The 21,218-nt window shown below is 44.6% G+C and overlaps 1 long non-coding RNA gene across 1 annotated transcript; it reads left to right on the top strand.

The window, feature by feature from the left end:
* The first annotated feature begins 1,256 nt into the window (after positions 1–1,256).
* Positions 1,257–7,059, top strand: LOC138681221 (uncharacterized). Its single transcript, XR_011321900.1, has 2 exons — positions 1,257–2,061; positions 3,761–7,059. It is a non-coding gene; the product is annotated as an uncharacterized lncRNA (long non-coding RNA).
* Positions 7,060–21,218: the final 14,159 nt, after the last annotated feature.

Below are 21,218 nucleotides of genomic sequence, written 5' to 3'. Positions count from 1 at the left end.
TGTCTCGCCTAATGGAGGCTCTCTGTAAGAGAATGCAGGTGAAGCACCTGGTATCGAGTGCGTACCACCCACAGACCAATGGCTTGTGTGAACGCTTCAATGGTACCCTCAAACAGATGCTACGCATGCTGGTTGAGACTCAAGGGCGCGACTGGGAGCGGTACCTCCCACACCTGCTGTTCGCTTACCGAGAGGTTCCGCAGGCCTCGACGGGGTTCTCCCCCTTCGAGCTCCTGTACGGCAGGCGAGTCCGGGGACCCCTGGGGTTGGTAAGAGAATCCTGGAAAGAGGAGCCGAACCCTTCTGAAGTGTCCATAGTGGAGTATGTCATGCGCTTCCGTGACAAGATGCAGACCTTGACGCAGTTGGTGCATGACAACATGACGCAGGCTCAGGCTGATCAGAAGCACTGGTACGACCAGAACGCCCGGGAGCGGACCTACCACGTGGGTCAAAAGGTGTGGGTGCTGGTCCCCGTACCAACGGATAAGCTTCAGGCAGCCTGGGAGGGCCTGTACGTCGTCCACCAACAGCTCAACCCGGTCACGTACGTGGTCACGCTTGACCACGCTCGGGGTAGGCGAAAGGCCTTTCACGTCAACATGATGAAGGCTCATCACGAATGTGAACCTTTCGTCCTACCGGTCTGCAGCTTGCCCGAAGACGATGAGGAAGACACCCTCCTGGACACGCTGGCCCAAGCCAAGGCCAATGGGTCCATCGAGGACGTGGAGGTAAGTGCCTCATTAACTGAATCCCAGCGGTTGCAGTTGCAAACCACACTGGAACCCTTCCGGGTCGTGTTCTCCAACCGACCTGGGAGGACTCAGTTAGCAGTCCACGAGGTGGACACCGGGAATCACGCCCCACTACGGCGAACACCCTATCGAATCTCTGACCAGGTGCAGCAGACTATGCGCCAAGAGATCGATGAGATGTTACAGCTGCGGGTGATTTGACGGTCAAAGAGCGCGTGGGCATCACCTGTAGTTCTCGTGCCAAAGAAGGACCGGACCACCCGGTTCTGCGTGGACTACAGGGGACTCAACGCCATCACAGCTTCGGATGCGCACCCAATGCCGTGCATCGAGGAGCTGCTTGAGAAGTTAGCTGGCGCAGATTACCTAACAATAATGGATCTGAGTCGAGGATACTGGCAGATTCCCCTGAGCCCTGAGGCGCAGGAAAAGTCCGCCTTTATCACACCCTTTGGACTGTACGAGTCTGTTAAATATTAATTATTCTTATTTTTATTCTGTACCGAGCACATGGTTTCTTGCTGACACTATCAAAAGCTATTTCTGTGTATGTAGCTCAGAGTATAAGTTAACTCCATATACAGAAGACACGTGAACTGTAGAAACCATATAAATAACGTCTCTAAGGAGGGGGTGGGGGGCTTTTTGTCACGTGGGACGGTCACCTCCCTTCCTTCACCATCATTCTCCATGGACATGAGACAAGACACGAGGAACAACAGCTGTTAGCTACTCCATGCCATGATGACTTCAGACTTTCACACAGACAGATGACTTCTACCATTCAGGACCCTGGAAAGATGAGTAACAGGAGAAGCGCTGATATCTACACATGGACACTCTGTTTGTAATTGTTTCATCTACCTTTTATGTTTTTGCTGCGATGGTGGATAACTCAATAAACCACTATACTTTCGTCAGAATATCATGACATTTTTCTTTTAAGAATAACGCACCTGGTTAAGTCTTGATTAGATATTTTTGAGCAATAACGATTTTTAACATTTGGCCTAGCCAGCCAGTTTTGATTTTTTGTGCTATTTTTGCGTGAATTTCCTTCTTCTTGCACACGGGGGAAGACAGAAGAGTTCCGCTAGATTGTGCAAGTATTCAGGAATTCCACTTCAAAATTTCAAGTCACAAAGATCTCACAAGAACCTACGAATGACGGAGACTAACAGGTGTTGTACGGATTGACAGCAAGCACTGGTAGTGCTGAAGAACAGACGTGCTAAAAATAGCCGTGCTGAAGTCCGGAGCCCAGCGTTGTAAAAGCAAAGGGATTACAAGCTGAGATTTCAAGGTAAGACAAATGGATTTGATAAATTCATATGCTAAATCAAGTCAGATAGACTTTGTAAGTTTGTACGGATCTAGCTTAGAAATATTTTGGTCTAATTTATTTTCAGAATGCAGAACCGCGAATTTGAATTTAGATTGTAAGCTAATGTCTAAGAAAAAAGAAAAAGAGCAATTTAAAAATATCTTACATATGGTTTATGTATTTAACGAGTTTGTGACAGAGAAGTCCAAAAAAGACAGTGTAGAAAGAATTTCTAAGGAAACGAATGATGTTCCCAAGATTGACTGTAATGAGAAGAGTGAGAAAGATGTGACACACGTATCTGTAATGACGATGACCACCCAAAGTGACATTGACTTTGTGACACAAGATGAAAAACAAGATGGAGGAAGTGAAGGAGACATGACAATTGACAAAGATGATCTACGAGGGACAGATGTACAAGGGCCACTAAAAATAGACGACTCAGAGGCCCAACTCCAACTTAAATCTAGGAAAATCCTGCTAAAATTATGCAAAATCATTCCTGCATATGATGACAAAATCCATGTGTGCAGAAATTCAGAGATATTTGAGAGTTTTGCTGATAAGTTTGATTTGACTAATGTGCAGAGAAATAATTTGTTTAAAATTTGGCTTCCGGTAATCTTCTCCAGAAGACTCTCACTAAAAATGCAGACTGATGAGTTCCACGAAAAGATGACTGATGTAGAAAGATTAAGAATTTTGATTTTCTGTGGATTGAAAGAAAATTATCCAGATCTTGATATTCTTCTAAAATTGAAGATTGGCCGGGAAGAATGTACGTTTACTTTTATGGCCATTTTTGAAAGGATTTATAAATTGGTCTGTACGAATTTGAATCAACAATCCATGATAAATTGTTTTGTAAACAAATTTAAATTCTTAAATCCTGTATCTCGTATAATTGCTTCACAGAAAAATTCCTTATACGAATGCGCAAAATCCCTAGATTTTTCTAGAAAACACGAGAATCTTGAAAGGAAAACAAATTTTACTAAGTCTTTGAAACCAGGCAGAATTCAATCTTATCAAAAGCCAAAATCAAAATCTTCAAACCTGTTCCAAAATCACATCTATGAAGTACGAAGAAAATTACATATTTGCTACAAACCCTATGAAAAGATTCAGGAGTCTATTAAAGATATTTCTCTGAAAGATTTAAAATCTGAAGGCTCAGATCTGTCTCTAAAGATGGCGGAAACTGACAGACGGAAGCAGGTGAGTATCCCAGGGGGAGCTCAGCTGAACACTCCATTATCACAGCAGCTCTTCAAAGAGTCCATAGGGTTAAAACTGACCTTACTAAATTTAGCATTTCAGCAGATTATCGACAAACAGCCAAATTTTGGGATAGGAATTGGCTAAAAATTAATTATATTATATGATGAGTTATACAATGTATTATTTATTAATGTAATTATTCTATTTCAATATAATTCTGCAGTTACATATATTAATATAGTATACAGTAAATACTGTAGCATATTTGTATAAGTAGAGATTATATTAACTGCATTTTTATATATATAGTGAAATAATTAAAATATACTCCAGTAAAAAATATTTAGAATTACAATTAAATACATTTATTAAATATATACATATGTATAAGATATTTAAATTATTTTGTTTTGAAATAAATATGAAAATAACCTTTATCTTTCATTTCCCTTAGAATTTTACTTTCAAAGCGAGGATTGAACAAAAAAATACCTGTTTCATGAATTTATGTCTTATTCACACAGGAAGTTATATTAACTGCATGATTTTTATATATTTAACACTAACAAAATAAATAATATATCTAACAACCTAAAAAAATGTGTGTACTACATGTTTTTCTGTAACATTATGTTTTTTCCACTGCATGGTGCATGACGTGACAGCTGTGAGTTAAGGAATATCATATAGCCTTGTTTTTTTTTTTAATTTTAGGAATTTTCCTCAGCCTATACATTCAAAGGGTCTTAGTTACAGGCTTGTACCGAAATAGTGTTGAAACATTCAACTCGGGTTTCTTGTAAATGGAGGAGTCCTTTCTATAGGTTAAAACATACTGTTAAATAATATTTGGGGAATATTCAAAGAAAATATTAGAATACTAAATTTAATAGATTACAATGCGCATTGATTGATAATTAGGATACAATATTTTGGGTTAATATACATGTTTTTTATTCTTTGTATGTGAAATGTATTGTGAACGTCTATGTGAGTCACATGTGACAGGTGAGAGAACATATGAGCAGCTGCTGAGTGAATTTGACATGAGATGTGATGTAAGAGTGACCATAGCGTGGTATGTGGAATGTGGAATGTGTATGCACAGTTTGACTGAGGCCTCATGATTTATGGTATGTTTGAGAGAAAAGAAAAAAAAAACCAACAACTTTGTGTTTAATAAATAATAAGATTCAGTTAAATTATTAGAATATTAAGATATATTTAAATATTATTATTCAACATATATTTCTTTAGTTATTATTATTTAATAAGTACAATAACACATCAATATGGTTTATCAAGGAAACCTACATTTAGAACATTTTTTCCTAATGATAATTTTTTCATATTTCAGTGTTTTTTATATTTACATAGATGAGTATACATCTTCAAACAAATATATGGCACAAGTTGATATGACAGTTATAAAAATAATTATTTTTCACTTGGGTTTTTACAAATTAATTTTTTCATAAAATAATATTTTTTGATATTAAGGAGGAAATGTGTTTTTGATCCTGATCACATCATCACATTTCATCAATACCTCTTCTTCACACATTTTAATAAAGAAGAAATATTAATAAGGTATTATTGGGTACAATAACAATAAATATTATAAATATCATTTTTTCCTCTAATGAAGGGTATAATATGCAAAGTTGCATAATTTCAATATTTTGGTGATCCAAGGTTATGACAACATCTACATGAGGAAGTATTAAGGGAGTGTGTTACTGAAACAATCTCAGCATTTGTCATCAACATATAAAGGCCTTATTTTTATTTTTATTTTTATTTTTTATTCTCATTTTTATTTTTCATTTTTTTTCCACTTTTCTTTCAATTTTTATTTTTCATTCTTATTTTTCATCAAGGAAAAATCAATATTTAATAGAGTAATGTCTACAAGCATATTGCTTTATCAAATATAGTGATCATATGGTTTCATTATATAAGAAAATTTCAATTCTGAGTTAAATACAACAATTCTTTCACTCATTCATTCATTTATTCATATATATACTTATTTTGGTTCATGGCTATACATACTTACATATTATTGGTCTACTGAACATAAATTAATAAAGTTTTAATAATAAATATCAGCACTTGTTACATAAGACACACTGACATCTATGGGTTCAAAAAGAAATTACACTTATGACATAAAAATGTCCAATCACATGAAGAATATGGTTAATAATATACTATCATTTATTATTATTATTATTATTTTATTTTCCAAATATAAATTCCATTTTAATATCATTTAATAATTATATGGATATTATTGATTGCTATGGTACGCTGTGATATTATAAGTTAGGGAAATTACCAGATTTGGTATAGAATAGGGAATGAAGACTTCAATCAAGATACTAAAGACGTTAATAAAGATTTTATATTTTTCTAAATTCAATTGATTCTTAAAAATTGCAAGAAGAAAAGCCGTTATCCAGAAGTTCCACAAGGTAACAATGCTATGATTTCTGAGTAATAATAGACTGTGTCAAATACAATTCATGTCACCATTCACAACTACAGCATCCATCACTGACTATGAGTACAGTATCAAAGATGAACTGTGTTATTACGTTCTTATCACGATCCAGTGGTTTCCTATCACCTATAAGACTTCCATGAAAGCTGGTGAACACTCAGGTAATTGTCAGGCCGCTACAACCCTGACATGTGTCCTGTGCACTAAGGACTGGTTATGGTGCTATGTTTGGCAAGGAAGAGTCAATGTAACCCTTGCTGTGCTGACCAAAGACGTCACACCTGTTCCAAGACCAGTGCGGACGATATGAGGATTCCAGATGATTTCCAAGGCGAGCCAACGTAAGTCCAGGTCTCTAAAGGTGACACTGCACAGATATTAAAGCTACATTTCATCTATGGACTTTGTTTTTTTATCAACATTTGAATTTATGGACTTTGATTGACACATGACACACGGTCTCTACATATCTACATGTTATCATCTATTACAAAAGACATATTAAAGATTGTTTGAAAGAACCAAGAAGAAGAACCAAGATGAAGACCAGATGACATCAGATGACATCACACCTGAGATGCTTCAAGTAGATATAGGGAAGTATAATATATATTTTATATGAATATTAGTCACGGCCTACCATGACATGAATTTACATATCATTATATTATTGAGAACATATAACAATATTATTATTGATATTATTTATTACATCATTTTGCCAAAGAAGAAAGAAGATTTTATTAATATTTTAATTTGAGGGTTCCAATCAATGTCTGTCACCCTCAAAAGGGGGAATTGTTAAATATTAATTATTCTTATTTTTATTCTGTACCGAGCACATGGTTTCTTGCTGACACTATCAAAAGCTATTTCTGTGTATGTAGCTCAGAGTATAAGTTAACTCCATATACAGAAGACACGTGAACTGTAGAAACCATATAAATAACGTCTCTAAGGAGGGGGTGGGGGGCTTTTTGTCACGTGGGACGGTCACCTCCCTTCCTTCACCATCATTCTCCATGGACATGAGACAAGACACGAGGAACAACAGCTGTTAGCTACTCCATGCCATGATGACTTCAGACTTTCACACAGACAGATGACTTCTACCATTCAGGACCCTGGAAAGATGAGTAACAGGAGAAGCGCTGATATCTACACATGGACACTCTGTTTGTAATTGTTTCATCTACCTTTTATGTTTTTGCTGCGATGGTGGATAACTCAATAAACCACTATACTTTCGTCAGAATATCATGACATTTTTCTTTTAAGAATAACGCACCTGGTTAAGTCTTGATTAGATATTTTTGAGCAATAACGATTTTTAACAGAGTCCACGGTCCTGCCCTTCGGCATGAAGAATGCCCCTGCCACTTTCCAGCGGATGGTCAACCTCCTGCTTCAGGGACTGGAGACGTACGCCGTGGCGTACTTGGATGACATTGCCATCTTCAGTCCCTCCTGGAAGGAACACCTGCAGCATCTCGAGGAGGTGCTCAGGCGAATTCACCAAGCAGGACTGACTATCAAGCCGGGAAAGTGTCAGATGGGCATGAGGGAGGTTCACTACCTGGGGCACCGGGTAGGCGGGAACACCCTGAAGCCAGAGCCTGACAAAGTGGGAGTGATCGTGAACTGGCCCACTCCCGTGACCAAGAAACAGGTGATGTCCTTCTTGGGCACTGCAGGGTACTATAGGCGCTTCGTACAGCACTATAGTAGCCTGGCAAAACCTTTGACGGACCTCACCAGGAAGAAGCTACCCCACATCGTCAACTGGACAGATGGCTGTGAGGGGGCCTTCAAGGCGTTGAAAACCGCACTGTGCAACGCCCCTGTGTTGAAAGCAGTCGACAGCAGTCGACCGTACTTGGTGCAGACCGACGCCAGCGAGTTTTGCCTTGGTGCTGTGCTCAGCCAGGTTGACTCGGAGGACCAAGAGCACCCCGTGTTATACCTGAGCCGGAAGCTTTTGCCGAGGGAAGTGGCCTACTCCACCATCGAGAAGGAGTGCCTGGCCATAGTCTGGGCCCTTCAGCAGTTTGACTTCACCATTGAACACAAAACGGGCAAAGAGCATGGGAATGCAGATGGACTCTCCCGCCAGGGTGAACCTACTGAGGTGCCCATGGAGGCATACCGTGGGGTACTGCCTCCCTAGCGCACACCAAAAGGGGGAGGTGTCACGATATGGTATGAAATATCATAAGTAGTTCTCTTGCTAGCCTGCGTGGGTTAAGCCCCCCTTCTTGGAGTGATACTGCAAATTCCTGGCTTTCCTTCTCAGAGAGTGTGGGGGTTAGGAGAGCCAAAAGTATTTACGACCGGCATTTCCTGTGTAAGCTCTTGTTCAGCTATAAGTGACGTAGAAACTTTGAGGATCCATGAAAGATTCTTTGTTTAGTTTTTGTTAGATATTAGGCAAACGATTTAAGCTAGACATACGAAAATATATATTCTTATTCTCACTCGGTGTACCTACCCATTCCCCGAAACACGGGCTTCTAACTCCGTCTGGTAAAGAAGTAGGGTTTTCTCTGTAAATATGTATCCCAGATAGGACATATTTGATCTCATTAGAATGCTCACGTTAATCCGAGATGAATGATGGGATCGTTAGGACTATGAGATGTTTTGTAGCAGAATTATAGAAATTAGACATAGGTTAGGGTAAAATCAGTAAACTGAAGAGGTAGGAGGGACGAGGTGATTCAACCCCTTTCTGGGATGTTTATCGCGTCGCTGCAGCGTGCCCAACAGCCAGTACATAGCTGGCAGCCTTTCTGGCGACTAATTACCCTAGGTGCAGTACCTAATCTGACCTGAGAGTAAGGGGGCGCCAGAGAGCTGCAAGTGTTAAGTGGAACTGTAAGCGGGATATACATAAATCCCTGCAGTTTGTGGTATATTGAAAGCAGTGGGATACCTAGAATAAGCCCCTGCTGTAAACTAAGAGGTCAATAGCCTTGTGTGTGTTTTCTCATCACATCGTGGAGTGGAGGGATAACTAAGATAAGCCCCCCTGCACATGTGATAGCCGTCTGTTGGCCTAAAATCACCTCAATCCGTGACGTAGGGGTGATGGTCACGGTGTGAATCCTGACCCATTGGTGACAGCGGTCAGGGGAATCGTGACACTATGGCCTGGGGAATCCTACACTGGGCTGTGCTGCACTCTATGTAATGCTATGGCCTGGGGAATCCTACACTGTGCTGTGCTGCACTCTATGTAATGCTATGGGCTGGGGAATCCTACACTGGGCTGTGCTGCACTCTATGTAATGCTATGGCCTGGGGAATCCTACACTGGGCTGTGCTGCACTCTATGTAATGCTGTGGCCTGGGGAATCCTACACTGTGCTGTGCTGCACTCTATGTAATGCTATGGCCTGGGGAATCCTACACTGGGCTGTGCTGCACTCTATGTAATGCTATGGGCTGGGGAATCCTACACTGGACTGTGCTGCACTGTATGTAATGCTAAGGCCTGGGGAATCCTACACTGGGCTGTGCTGCACTCTATGTAATGCTATGGCCTGGGGAATCCTACACTGGGCTGTGCTGCACTCTATGTAATGCTATGGTCTGGGGAATCCTACACTGGGCTGTGCTGCACTCTATGTAATGCTATGGCCTGGGGAATCCTACACTGTGCTGTGCTGCACTCTATGTAATGCTATGGCCTGGGGAATCCTACACTGTGCTGTGCTGCACTCTATGTAATGCTATGGCCTGGGGAATCCTACACTGGGCTGTGCTGCACTCTATGTAATGCTATGGCCTGGGGAATCCTACACTGGGCTGTGCTGCACTCTGTAATTCTATGGCCTGGGGAATCCTACACTGGGCTGTGCTGCACTCTATATAATGCTATGGCCTGGGGATCCTACACTGGGCTGTGCTGCACTCTTTTTAATGCTATGGCCTGGGGAATCCTACACTGGGCTGTGCTGCACTCTATGTAATGCTGTGGCCTGGGGAATCCTACACTGGGCTGTGCTGCACTCTATGTAATGCTATGGCCTGGGGAATCCTACACTGGGCTGTGCTGCACTCTATGTAATGCTATGGTCTGGGGAATCCTACACTGGGCTGTGCTGCACTCTATGTAATGCTATGGCCTGGGGAATCCTACACTGGGCTGTGCTGCACTCTATGTAATGCTATGGGCTGGGGAATCCTACACTGGGCTGTGCTGCACTCTATGTAATGCTATGGCCTGGGGAATCCTACACTGGGCTGTGCTGCACTCTATGTAATGCTATGGCCTGGGGAATCCTACACTGGGCTGTGCTGCACTCTATGTAATGCTATGGCCTGGGGAATCCTACACTGGGCTGTGCTGCACTCTATGTAATGCTATGGCCTGGGGAATCCTACACTGGGCTGTGCTGCACTCTATGTAATGCTATGGCCTGGGGAATCCTACACTGGGCTGTGCTGCACTCTATGTAATGCTATGGCCTGGGGAATCCTACACTGGGCTGTGCTGCACTCTATGTAATGCTAGGGGCTGGGGAATCCTACACTGGGCTGTGCTACACTGTATGTAATGCTATGGCCTGGGGAATCCTACACTGGGCTGTGCTGCACTCTATGTAATGCTATGGCCTGGGGAATCCTACACTGGGCTGTGCTGCACTCTATGTAATGCTGTGGCCTGGGGAATCCTACACTGGGCTCTGCTGCACTGTATGTAATGCTATGGGCTGGGGAATCCTACACTGGGCTGTGCTGCACTCTATGTAATGCTATGGCCTGGGGAATCCTACACTGGGCTGTACTGCACTCTATGTAATGCTATGGCCTGGGGAATCCTACACTGGGCTGTGCTGCACTCTATGTAATGCTATGGCCTGGGGAATCCTACACTGGGCTGTGCTGCACTCTATGTAATGCTATGGCCTGGGGAATCCTACACTGTGCTGCACTCTATGTAATGCTATGGGCTGGGGAATCCTACACTGTGCTGCACTCTATGTAATGCTATGGGCTGGGGAATCCTACACTGGGCTGTGCTGCACTCTATGTAATGCTATGGGCTGGGGAATCCTACACTGTGCTGCACTCTATGTAATGCTATGGGCTGGGGAATCCTACACTGGGCTGTGCTGCACTCTATGTAATGCTATGGCCTGGGGAATCCTACACTGGGCTGTGCTGCACTCTATGTAATGCTATGGCCTGGGGAATCCTACACTGGGCTGTGCTGCACTCTATGTAAATGTGGCACCCCTAGGGGTATTTGCCACAAAAATAGTTACTGACAGTAAGTACAAATACTAAAATAGCAAGACTGCACTAACACCTCCGGCCAGAAGGGGGAGCTCCAGAGACTCCCCTTGATCCATTCTGGTCTGAGAGAAGAAATGGCAGTTGGGCTAAGGAGCTGAAAGTGAGAGGTCATACAGTTGAATCTCTAACAGCCCTGTGACTGTTACCAGGCCTAAATCACCGGCCTGAGGAGAAGAGGGATAGAGAAAAAGGACATTGTGAGAACCGGGTAGCATTAATCACTACCCAGAACAGGCGCAAAGACGGATACCGGATCCGTGGCTGTATTCATTATATATAATACAGCAACCGGAAAAACGTGAGGTGATATCAGCTTCACTAGGGCCGGACGCAGCAACAGACACAGAGTTCAGCGGTACTCCCAGAGGGGGTATACCGATAAAAGGACTCGGGTTGCCCGTCGAACCAGGACCCGGAGGGGACAGATTGGGCCGGCAGCCAGTTCACATACAGCAGCAGGGCCACACAGAAATTGCGTACAATAAGAGGCGAAGACCCCGGCAGGGTCAAAGTAACTCAGAGTTCCCATACAGACTCCGGTGCCAGAACTGGTTGTAAATCCCTTTATGTTGAAGTAAACTGGTTAAACGTTTCAGTGCCTCAGTCTTTCATTTGGATAATAGCCATCTGTCCAGGATCGGGATCATCACCGCTGGGAGAACCTGCTGCTGATCAAGTAAGTGCCTGTCCCCTCATGATACCCCTTACACTGTGCATTGCCTGAGGCCACAGCACCGGATCAAGCCACCCGTGACATCCCCCTCAAGAGACAGACTCCATTGGTCTGGTGCTGGGTATCCCGGTCTCCTGGGCGTCACAATTGGCGTCACGAACAGGATCTAGCCAGCCCGTATACCGGGTATTGTGTGCCGTGATTGGAGCCCAAAACTGGGATGAAAAATCTTGAAAATTGACTTTATTAAAGAAAAATCCATTCCCCATTGAAAACTATTGAAAGTGACTTTTCCCCATTGGTTATAATGGAGTAAAGATGGCCGCCATCCCCTGAGGTAATCACTTCATAACCGTTAGGCACGAGACTGTTAATTGAGCTACGCCATCACCTGAGCCCCAGTCTAACTGAAAAACTTCAGAATCCGCCATTACAGAGCGCGCGGCGGGCGGGAGCAGCAGGGGGCGTGTCATTGTGGGCGGCACCAAGCTGAGCGCTCTGACTTCAGAGCAAGGGGAAAATCGATCCTGCTGCACAGCGGAACGAATCTACACTATCCCGACGGAAGCGGAGGACCGGAAGGGTCCGGATTAACTAAGGGGGCACAGTATGTCGCAGCACGGAGACGCCGCAGCACCCGGCAACGCTAATGCAGCTGAAAGACAGAGTGTCAATAGAGAGTCCGGCAGCGCAGCGGTGCAAGGAGTGGCGCCCATCATGCCGGTGCTGATGCCATATACCCCGGGTGGCCCATGGCTTCCAATGTATGAAGGTGAGCCTAATACCCTTGACGATTTCAGAGAAAAGATGCTGGCCCATTTTGACATGTTCCCTGTGGGTGAAGTTCAGCGTGTTAGTCTCCTGATGATGCAGTTAAGTGGCCATGCTAAGCGAGAAGTCACAGCATGGGCAGCTGATCTAAAAGGCACTGTTGAACGCATATTTGCTGGATTAAAAGCTACATTTGAAACCACGGCCAGCAGCAAAGCTAAAATACGATTCTTTAATTGCAAACAAAAAGCTAATGAGGGCGTGAGAGACTTTGCCTTAAACCTGCAGGAAGCCCTTAAATCACTTACACTGGCTGAACCCATTTTTAACACCGGAGCGGATAAACTGCTAAGAGATCAATTTATTGAGGGACTCTACACCCCTTCTCACCGGGGGCATGTGAGCATGCTTGTTTTTAAGAACCCTGAATTGACATTTGCCCAATTAAAGGAGAGCGCTATACGTCTCCAGCTGGCAGAGGCACCTCGGGATCAGGATCCTGCGCAACCCATGGCAGAGGCACCTCAACAACAGGGAGTGCCAGTAACATCAGCTATGTCTGGGGCCATTGCTAAGCCCCTGGGGCCCAGTACTAATGAGGCTCTTCAACAAAAGCTTGACTCTTTAGCTGATGTTGTTGCTTCAATGGCTAAAACCATGCAGGAGATGAGAGGACACAAGATGGAGTTGGCAAACTGTAGAGAGGATGTTCCATGGATGAGACCCCGGAGATACCCGACATGGAGAGGACGACCCCGCGACCGCTACCAACCGGATGGACAGCCCATTTGCCGCCGTTGCCAGCAGCCGGGCCACTTTGCACGAGATTGTGATTTAAACGGGAATCCCCTGGGAATGCGGGCCGCTTCGCAGGAATGAACTTTCAAGGCCCAACACCCTGGCACGACAGGTACATCGGAGGACGACCCATTATCCCTATCGTGCTGGACGGAATTCCCCTCAACGCTTTGCTGGACACAGGTTCCCAGATTTCATCTATACCGTATATCCTTTATAAGAGGTACTGGGCTGATGCAGATATTGATAAAGGGCCCTCTGATGCTGAACTAGATATATGGGCCAGTAATGGTAAGTTGGTACCGAAACTAGGATTCAGGGAGATGACCATAAAGATTGGTAAAGTAGAACTGAAGAAACAGGGTATAATTGTTGTTGATGTTGACCGGCGGAACTGTGAACCAACTGTATTGATAGGAATTAATGTGTTAGAGAACTGCTTTTCCGAAGTCATTTCTGTCTTACAGCAAATTGCTGAAACTGCCCAATCCTGCCAGCAGAGAGTTCTCCGGAGGGAAATAAAAGTATTGATGTTAAGGCAACAGGTAGAAGTTGCAGGTGGAGAAATCGGCAGTGTGAGGGTAAGTGATCCAACGTCTATTGTAATCCCACCAAAAACAGAAATGCTGGTATGGTGTAGAGCAGCCATTGGTACTAAGGGACGAGATTATCAAGCCTTAATAGAACCAGTGTACACCGACAGCAGGCCCACTATACTCACAGCACGAGGGATAGTCGAGGTACACCGGGGACGAGTGCCGGTACGACTTTTGAACTGTGGAGAGGAAGTGGTCACTTTGCCAAGGTATGCTACAATGGCAAAGCTATATACTGTTGACAACAATGCCATCACAACCATTGAGCCCTTAGAACCAACCTGTCAGGTGGAAGGCAATGGCTCAGATGGAGAAATGGAGGATTGGTGCCAACAGCTACACGTGGGCATAAATTCAACACCTACCCATCAAAAACAAGGGGTGTATAGGCTAGTGACGGAATATGAACAAGTCTTCAGTAAACACCCATTGGACTTCGGACGGATAGAAGGGGTAGAACACACAATCCCCACAGGTGACCATCCCCCAATAAAAGAAAGATATAGACCCATACCGCCCGCTCACTATCAATGTGCAAAAGATATGCTGAGGGAAATGAAACAGGCCGGGGTAATAAGAGACAGCTGTAGCCCCTGGGCGGCCCCTCTAGTGATTGTCAAAAAAAAGGACGGAACCATGAGAATGTGCGTAGACTACCGGAAGATTAATAACATCACCCATAAAGACGCCTACCCCTTGCCTAGGATAGAAGAGTCCTTAACTGCTTTGAAATCTGCTAATTATTTTTCCACCTTAGACTTAACAAGCGGGTATTGGCAAGTCCCTGTGGCTGAGAGAGATAAGGAAAAGACGGCATTCACCACACCAATGGGTCTATGTGAATTTAATCGCATGCCGTTCGGACTCTGCAACGCATCCGGTACCTTCCAGCGGCTGATGGAATGCTGCCTCGGACACAAGAACTTCGAGACCGTCCTCCTGTACCTAGATGATGTGATCGTCTACTCAAAGACTTACGAACAACACTTAATAGACCTGGCAGAAGTGTTCGAAGCCTTATCCAGGTATGGCATGAAAGTCAAGCCATCCAAATGTCACCTTCTCAAGCCAAAGGTACAGTACCTGGGACACATCGTGAGTTCGGAGGGAGTAGCACCAGATCCCGAGAAAATAAGCGCCATAAGGGATTGGCCAAGACCTACCAGCGCAAAAGAAGTGAGACAATTCCTGGGATTGGTGGGTTACTATCGCAGATTTATAATAGGATTTACCAAGTTGGCAGCACCCTTGCAAGACACCTTGGTAGGGCAGACGAAGAAACCTTCAAACCGAAACCCTCCTTTTCAGTGGAACGACGAAAGGGAAGACTCCTTTGAACAACTAAAGAAGGCACTAACCGGAGAAGAGGTTCTGGCATACCCAGATTACCATAAACCTTTCATCCTCTACACCGATGCCAGTAATGTGGGACTAGGAGCGGTGCTGTCACAAAAGCAAGAAGGTCGGGAGAAAGTCATCGCCTTTGCAAGTAGAAAGCTCCGGCCTACTGAAAGAAATTCAGAAAATTACAGCTCCTTCAAATTGGAACTACTGGCAGTAGTTTGGGCTGTGACGGAGCGTTTCAAACACTATCTGGCCGCTGCAGAATTTATTGTCTATACTGACAACAATCCGTTGACCCACCTGGACACAGCCAAATTAGGTGCGTTAGAACAGCGATGGATAGCCCGGTTATCTAATTACAACTTCATAATCAAGTATCGAGCAGGTCGCAAGAATGGAAATGCCGATGCCCTATCCCGGATGCCACACTTGAGAGATGTAGAAGAGGAAACGGGGGAGCTTGAAGAAATTGAACTACCAGCCTTCCATCGTCCCAAGGCAAAACATCATCAGTCAAGTACCTATCAGAAACAACAAGAGGTGAATTTTAATCCGTTAGCACACCATAGATGGGCTGACACCCAAGACAGCAATCCGGCTGTGAAGTTGGTGAAGGAACTGTTGACTGAGCAAAGTGCATATCCCGATGAGGATGCCCCAGAAGAGACACATCAACTCTGGAAAGAGAGAGGCAAAATGTTCCTGTATCAAGGGAAGCTCTGTAGAAGATACACCAATCCGAAAACACATGAATTGGTTTGGCAGATTATTGTGCCTAAACAAGATGTGAAGATGGTCCTCGAAGCTTACCATAATGGTGCTGGTCACTTCGGTTGGAAAAAGTTAGAAGTACTTCTAAGAGAAAGATTTTATTGGGTCGGGATGAGAAAATCAATGGAACAGTGGTGCAGAAATTGTGGCCCGTGCAACCTCAGAAGAAACGATCAAAAGAACCAAAGAGCACCACTGCAGCCCATAATCATCAAACAACCACTTGAACTTGTAGCCATGGACCACGTGAAGTTGACACCAAGCCGGTCCGGCTATGTCTATGCCTTGACCATCGTGGACCATTATTCACGTTTCTTGGTAGTAGTACCCGTAAAAGATCTGACAGCAAAAACAGCAGCCAAAGCGTTCCAAACGTACTTTTGTAGACCCCATGGATATCCGGAACAGGTTCTCACCGACCAAGGTACAGCCTTTGAATCAGAGATCTTCAGAGAATTCTGTAATATGTATGGTTGCAAAAAGATCCGGACGACGGCCTATCATCCACAAACAAACGGCTTATGCGAGAAGATGAACCATATTGTAATAGACCTACTAAAGACTTTACCTGAGACAGAAAGGAATCAATGGCCAGAGAAATTGCCTGACTTGGTGGATCTGTATAATCATGTCCCGGTGAGCTCCACCAACTGCACCCCAGCTTACCTTATGCGTGCAAGACCCGGCCAATTACCAATCGATCTAGAAATGGGAATTCTGAAACCAGACGCAGAAGTTCAAGACTCCAATTGGGATATCATACGGCAAAAGCAGTATCGCCAAGTGCAAGAGAGTGTGGAAAGAAGCCTTCAGCAAACTAGAGAAAGACAAGAGCGAACTTTCAACCAGAATGCTCTAGTGACCCCATTAAGACCGGGTGACCAAGTGCTCAAGAGCAATCGTCGAACCAATAAACTAGACAATCAGTGGGAAGCCGTACCCTACACAGTTTTACCAACAAGAGTGGATAATCCTAAAATGTGTCTCATTAGCAAAAACGGAGGCTTAACATCTGTACTAGTGTCAAGAGACAATCTTAAATTATGTCCGGAAGCATTGAAAGAGCCAGACGTTGTCCAGCCAGAACCAGAAGTTATTCAACCCATACAGGTTCAACCAGTAAAGGAAAAAGAAGAGGAAGTGTATCACACCTGTATAGGAGACTTTCCCAAAACCCTACTAACATACCATGGTGCAGTAGTGGTTCCCATGGTGGCCTTTTACCCAACACCGAACCCAATACCAGAAGTCCCAAGACAGGAAGAGGCTGACCCCGTACTACAGGAGGTTCCAGGCCAGGAAGAACAGATTCCTGGTCAGAGTAATCCCATTCACGGTGGACTTGCCAACTCCATAGTCGTGGAATTATCTTTAGCAGATCGGGCAGATACTACATCCGCAGTAGACAGTAGTACACCACATGAAGAGACACCGCTATTACGTAGATCACAGCGTAGTACCCAGGGTCAATTACCGGCCAGGTATGCAGATTACCAACTATAAAGCTCATAATGTGAATTGTATATATGTTATGCCGTATATAGTTAAACAGAAAATGTAGTATAGTCATTGTTATCAGTCTGCAACGTTTAAGCCCAGTGCCTACAGAGACTTGTCTGTATGAACTTATTGCATATTCTTGAACTTTTTATCAGCCCGGAGTCACTGATTTAGTGCTGCTTTTGAACTTTGCTTTTTGCTCTTTTTGAACTTTCTTTAGACTTTATATTGATAACTCCGTTGGAAAAATGGAACTAAATTCCTGGACACTAAGTACAGTGCCTTTCCTAATACCTTCAAGGATAGAACTGTATTAATGGACGCTATTTGAAGTGACTTTTTACAGAACTCTATTTTTGTTTCCTTGAGTGGTTTTTGTAACTTTTCATTTTTAAGACTCTGTACATATTAATTGTTATTTCAAAATGTTATTGTCCCACAGTCCCGGAATACTGTTCTTAACTAAGGGGGAATGTGGCACCCCTAGGGGTATTTGCCACAAAAATAGTTACTGACAGTAAGTACAAATACTAAAATAGCAAGACTGCACTACCACCTCCGGCCAGAAGGGGGAGCTCCAGAGACTCCCCTTGATCCATTCTGGTCTGAGAGAAGAAATGGCAGTTGGGCTAAGGAGCTGAAAGTGAGAGGTCATACAGTTGAATCTCTAACAGCCCTGTGACTGTTACCAGGCCTAAATCACCGGCCTGAGGAGAAGAGGGATAGAGAAAAAGGACATTGTGAGAACCGGGTAGCATTAATCACTACCCAGAACAGGCGCAAAGACGGATACCGGATCCGTGGCTGTATTCATTATATATAATACAGCAACCGGAAAAATGTGAGGTGATATCAGCTTCACTAGGGCCGGACGCAGCAACAGACACAGAGTTCAGCGGTACTCCCAGAGGGGGTAAACCGATAAAAGGACTCGGGTTGCCCGTCGAACCAGGACCCGGAGGGGACAGATTGGGCCGGCAGCCAGTTCACATACAGCAGCAGGGCCACACAGAAATTGCGTACAATAAGAGGCGAAGACCCCGGCAGGGTCAAAGTAACTCAGAGTTCCCATACAGACTCCGGTGCCAGAACTGGTTGTAAATCCCTTTATGTTGAAGTAAACTGGTTAAACGTTTCAGTGCCTCAGTCTTTCATTTGGATAATAGCCATCTGTCCAGGATCTGGATCATCACCGCTGGGAGAACCTGCTGCTGATCAAGTAAGTGCCTGTCCCCTCATGATACCCCTTACACTGTGCATTGCCTGAGGCCACAGCACCGGATCAAGCCACCCGTGACATCCCCCTAAAGAGACAGACTCCATTGGTCTGGTGCTGGGTATCCCGGTCTCCTGGGCGTCACATAATGCTATGGGCTGGGGACTCCTACACTGGGTTCTGCTGCACTCTATGTAATGCTATGGCCTGGGGAATCCTACACTGTGCTGTGCTGCACTCTATGTAATGCTATGTGTCACGATATGGTATGAAATATCATAAGTAGTTCTCTTGCTAGCCTGCGTGGGCTAAGCCCCCCTTCTTGGAGTGATACTGCAAATTCCTGGCTTTCCTTCTCAGAGAGTGTGGGGGTTAGGAGAGCCAAAAGTATTTACGACCGATTCTTTGTTTAGTTTTTGTTAGATATTAGGCAAACGATTTAAGCTAGACATACGAAAATATATATTCTTATTCTCACTCGGTGTACCTACCCATTCCCCGAAACACGGGCTTCTAACTCCGTCTGGTAAAGAAGTAGGGTTTTCTCTGTAAATATTTGTCCCAGATAGGACATATTTGATCTCATTAGAATGCTCACGTTAATCCGAGATGAATGATGGGTTGGTTAGGACTATGAGATGTTTTGTAGCAGAATTATAGAAATTAAATATAGGTTAGGGTAAAATCAGTAAACTGAAGAGGTAGGAGGGACGAGGTGATCCAACCCCTTTCTGGGATGTTACAGGCTTAAGCTATAACTGTCTGCACACATCCCCAGCTTGCTTCTTGTCCTATTTTCCTGGAAGAGCTGAGTACATCCCATGAGTTGGGACGTATGGAAAACTGCCCTAGCCTGGTTGCCTGTCATGCTTTGAACATGAGAGTGTTGCTTTTTCTCATTTATTCCCTTTATGTTATAATTACCCTTGTACATATTTGCAATTGTCTCATTTATAACATCTTTATAAAATATTTTTGATAAAGCACTGCCTATTTTTTTATGGGATATAATATTATATGTTAGTTCATTCTCCATGCTCTAAACGCACCCTGTCTCTGGAAGAGAATTACGCTACTGTGTTGGGTTAGCTTCGGACCCGTTTAATCGAAGCTGGTGGCAGTGATACCGTGCAGACTTTTGGGTTATGCTGAAGCGACTGTGGCGTTGCTAATTATTGTTCCTGCCTGAGTGGGAGTAGTTTATTGCGTCGCTGCAGCGTGCCCAATAGCCAGTACATAGCTGGCAGCCTTTCTGGCGACTAATTACCCTAGGTGCAGTACCTAATCTGACCTGAGAGTAAGGGGGCGCCAGAGAGCTGCAAGTGTTAAGTGGAACTGTAAGCGGGATATACATAAATCCCTGCAGTTTGTGGTATATTGAAAGCAGTGGGATACCTAGAATAAGCCCCTGCTGTAAACTAAGAGGTCAATAGCCTTGTGTGTGTTTTCTCATCACATCGTGGAGTGGAGGGATAACTAAGATAAGCCCCCTGCACATGTGATAGCCGTCTGTTGGCCTAAAGTCACCTCAATCCGTGACGTAGGGGTGACAGTCACGGTGTGAATCCTGACCCATTGGTGACAGCGGTCAGGGGAATCGTGACAATTGGTGGCAAGGCGGTGGGATATCTTAGAGCATTAGTGATTTGGTTTGAGTAATCATTCCTCTCACTAAAAACTTGCAGAAAGTTCTTGCGAGGACTCTGCGCAAATAAGTTTGGAGAACGAACTCAGTGTTTTATTAGTCTTGAGACAATTGTGTACGGGTAATTATCCCCTCCCTTTCTCTTCGTTTTTCTATCCTATCTTTTATTTGGCAACCGTGGTTGTGCGGGGAGAAACCTTCTATGAGTAGCAGACGAGAGACACCCTTGTTGCCTTATGCAAGTCACAGCACATTGACTTTGCGGGCAAAAACAAAGCCCAACTGGTCGCAGTTCTTGTGCAATGGGAAGCCGACCAAGGCGAACATGGTGCTGCAGCAGGCGTCCAACCACTGAATGCTGGCCCTGTTAGCAATCCGGGCGAATTGGACCCCCACCTGCAGGCGGCCTTGAAAGAATTCCCCACTGACGACCATGAGGGACGTCTGCAGCTGATTCAGCAATATCGGCAGGAGGCCCAGGCCCAGCAAGCCGAGAGAGGCCCGAGCGGAGAGAGAGGCCCAGCGAGCTGAGCGAGAGGCCCAGGCCCAGCGAGCCGAGCGGGAGGCTGAGAGAGCCGAGCGCCAAGCCCAGCGAGAACATAAACTGGAGATGCTCCGGCAGGGGGGGATGCCCTCCACCGCCCAGAGACGTGAGCCCAGCAGCGCTCAGATACCTAAGCCCCGGCCCGATCACTTTCCTGTTATGGAGAAGGACGGGGACTTGGACACTTTTCTGCGGGCCTTTGAGAAAGCCTGCAGACAGTACCGGCTGCCTACAGATGAATGGGCCC

This window comes from Ranitomeya imitator, chromosome 1 (assembly GCF_032444005.1).
Source record: "Ranitomeya imitator isolate aRanImi1 chromosome 1, aRanImi1.pri, whole genome shotgun sequence".
Classification (NCBI taxonomy): domain Eukaryota; kingdom Metazoa; phylum Chordata; class Amphibia; order Anura; family Dendrobatidae; genus Ranitomeya; species Ranitomeya imitator.
This window is presented reverse-complemented; position numbering and strand designations above follow the sequence as displayed.